Below are 3,846 nucleotides of genomic sequence, written 5' to 3' on the forward strand. Positions count from 1 at the left end.
TTTACTGAATCAGTTATTAATTATTGACAGTTATTAATTTACAATTAATTACCAAGTTTTTTTTATTTTGTTTTACATTATGATTTTAAACATTTTTATCTATCTATTTTTATCTAAAATGTTGTTTCAGTAAATGACTCTGAAATTAACATCTCTCGAATTAAAAACACTTTAATTTAGCAACACAATTTATCAACAATTATATTGGAAGACATCAGTGTTTCAGCTTTCAGACTGATCTTAAAGCTACCAGAAAGACACGAGTTGGACTAAACATTATTTTCCGTATAAGTTCACATACTATTCTTGATGAACTTTTTCCAGATAATTCCAGATAATATTAGAGTTACTTTATCTATAATCCTGAACAAGGATATAGATACTCTTCTATATAGTCAACTTTTAAGAACACACAACTGTTGAAATAATGTCGCAATACACAGTGACCCAATAATTCTTCACTAAGCAAAGCATAAATACTTGCTACAATATCACTTAAGTTTTCAAAAAAATATAAATCAATTATAATTATTTTTAAACCATAAATCACATCAAATCTATCCAATCTATCAATGCTTATGATGATTTTTTGATTAATGAATACTGCCTGAAATTACTCTAAGCTCCAATTTTCAAAGTATTCACACAATGATTGTTCATTGTTTCAAATCGTTGGATGAGCTGCATTTTATAAGCTTAGATTAGGTTAGATTGGAGTAGTGACCTTGTGCTCAAAGCCCACTTGAGCTCAAATATTGAGCCGTTGTAGCACCACGGCACATTTTATAAGGCTTTTCAAAATAATTCATTATAAAGAATATTTCATTTAGTAATTATATATATATAAATATATATAAATTATATACATATTTTTTTTACACATTTAAACTGATAATGGAAAATGAATGGATTATAGAAAAACCGATTATAATTATAGGATATAAAAATAAACTTGTTAGGATAAACTTGTTAGGGAAAAGCAGTAAGTTCAATTTGCTTGATTACAAAATAGTTATATATATTTAATAGGGTACACAAAAAGTTAAATGACTTGAAAAAAATTAACGTATTTCGTTATGAATTTATTAAAGCATTGAAGTGTGTGCAATATAGGCAATAGAATAAAGATAATGACGTAGTTATAGATTTATAAATATTAATTTATGTTAGATCGTAATCCTGATGATGACTCTCAAGGAAAGCCGAAATATAGAATATGTTAAAAAATATTAAGCCTACGTTGAGTTATTTAACTAAAAGTGACCTATAGCCGGATAAAAAAAAGTACAGCCTTATCTATTGACTCAATTTGTCAATAGATATCTTCAATTCAACGTCGTATATCAAAATTTTTTTACCATAATATAAAAGAAATGTAAATTTAAATTATAACTAATAACTGTCTAAATAACAATTAAAAATATGTATTAAAAGGAACCAAAAATTTGATATTTATTGAAATATAAATATTTAATTAAATTTTTTTTTCACATATTTATATATATGTCACTCTTTATATTTGCACAACATATCCTTATATTATAGCATAGCTCTATTTAAAAATCGTAGTTCACATGCTACGTCCTTTAGACTGGATTATATATTTTCATTAACTTATATTTTTTTTTGCTTTTTTGTTTTGATGTCTTTGTCTTTAGACACTGTTGATGGTAATGCTACTATTGTTGTTATTATTTTTTTTTTTTTTTTTAGTTCAATTTATGTTAGTACTGTACAATGACATGAAAGTTCCTCTGTTGAACTTTAACATGCAGCATCAACGAATGAACGAATGAGCGATTTGGAATGACAACATTTTTCATGTCCGACAACTAAATAAAAACAATTCACTTGTCATTGCAGAGTTTCATTTTTCTTCTGATTTTTCTATTCTGTTTTATTTTTCCCTTCTTGATGCTTTTCAATTTGGAAAAGTCATGACAAATTTTTGTTAATGAAGTGCACTAAACTCACGGTGCCCAACACCCAAAACACCCAACACCCAAAGACCCACACGTGGAACACCCAACACAAAACACCCAACACCCAACAGCTAACAACTATAGAATAATTTAGTTAAAGTTTATTTGCATGGAGTGAAAGTAGAGCTTCAGCATTAATTTTCTTACTTTAATCTTCATACAAATTAGATTTAAATACTAAACAAGGTAATCGAGATTACATGGAAGTATACGCACTAAGTCACATAAGTTTCATGAAAAGAATTATAATTGAAACGATTAGTTTAAAAAAGATTAAGATGTGATTATAATTATAATTATAATTATAATTATAATGTGATTATAATTAAATCGTCATATCAAAATGGTAATGCTTAAATTAAGTCGATATTATTTTTCAAAAACTAATTCAATTAAGTATAATAAAAACGGTCACTTTAGGGTGCTTCTGTAGTTGGCCTATAATTTTTCGGGGCGCTAAATTTTTTTAAGCCGAAAAAAAAAATATTTTTGAACACCAATATTTTATTCGTTATTAACTGCAATTAGTAATGAAAAACATTTATATAAATACAGTAAATATTTAAAGCTTATACTAGTAAGTAAATTTAAAAAAATATATACTAAAATATTTTATAATTAATTATTTAATTATTTTTAATTATTTAATTAATTATATGTTTTTCTTATATATATTGTTTTAATAGTAATTTATTCTCTTATGGTGTGGTATTATATATATTTATATATGTGTCATACATATTTGTATTATATGGTACACATTAACATTATATATATAAATACATGTACATGTATTACAGATATATATTATACATATATATTTTATATATATTTCTTTTTGGTTGTTATGAATTATAGAATATAGTAGCAAATCAATTAAGTCGATATTTGAATATAAGAATATGATAATTCTAGATTTTCTTGTTTCGTTTCCGTATTTATTATTTATTTGTATATACATAATGTATATTAAGAATTAATATATTAATCAAAACATGGTAAAATCTCTTCAATTGTAGAACTTAAAAATCAATTTTACAGACATTTTTTATTTTATGATTAATTTTAAAAATAGTTTCATTATTATTATTAAAAGTTACAAATATATTTCTTTTTGGATAAGTTAAGTAATCTTTAACTGTTTTGAAGGTTTAAAATAGTTAACACAATTTTATTTCATTTAAATTATTATTTTTAAAATAAATTTAATAAATAGCGAAAAAACTAGATAAAGACCAATTTTATATAAAGTAACATTATTTGTGTTAATATTTTATTTTTGCTCAAATATAATTCAAGCCATTGCTTTTAAAAATAATTAAATTTTAATTATTTATATTTAAATTAATTATTTTAAAATAATTAATATAGATATATATTTTTAAAGTATTTTTATAATTATTCTGTTTATGAAAAAAATTCTGTTTATAAAAAAATCTTTTTAAAATGATTTTTTTAAAAAAGTTATATATATTAGAATTCGTAAATATATGATTACATGCTTATGGACGACCGATTTGGAGTCCTGGTCACATCTACTTTGACTGTAACTTTATTTACCATTGTTATAAGCATTACGATTGCGACGATATTGATTCCGTGTTGGACTGACTGACTTACCACGGTATGGTCTACGATTATTATAACTTTCAGAGTTGTTATTGTATGTGTGTGCATCATTATTAAATTTATTATATATTCTTTGTAATTCGAGTTTACGAAAACTTGACGGTTGAACATAGTTCTGGCGATGACGATATCTATAATGGTTTTTATTATACTCACGAATATCGTATTGATTTATTTGTGCGTTTGCCGTGGAAGCGTACGAATCATACGGATGATCATTGACACTTTTAAACCT

This window comes from Teleopsis dalmanni, chromosome X (assembly GCF_002237135.1).
Source record: "Teleopsis dalmanni isolate 2A chromosome X, ASM223713v2, whole genome shotgun sequence".
Taxonomy (NCBI): Eukaryota; Metazoa; Arthropoda; class Insecta; order Diptera; family Diopsidae; genus Teleopsis; species Teleopsis dalmanni.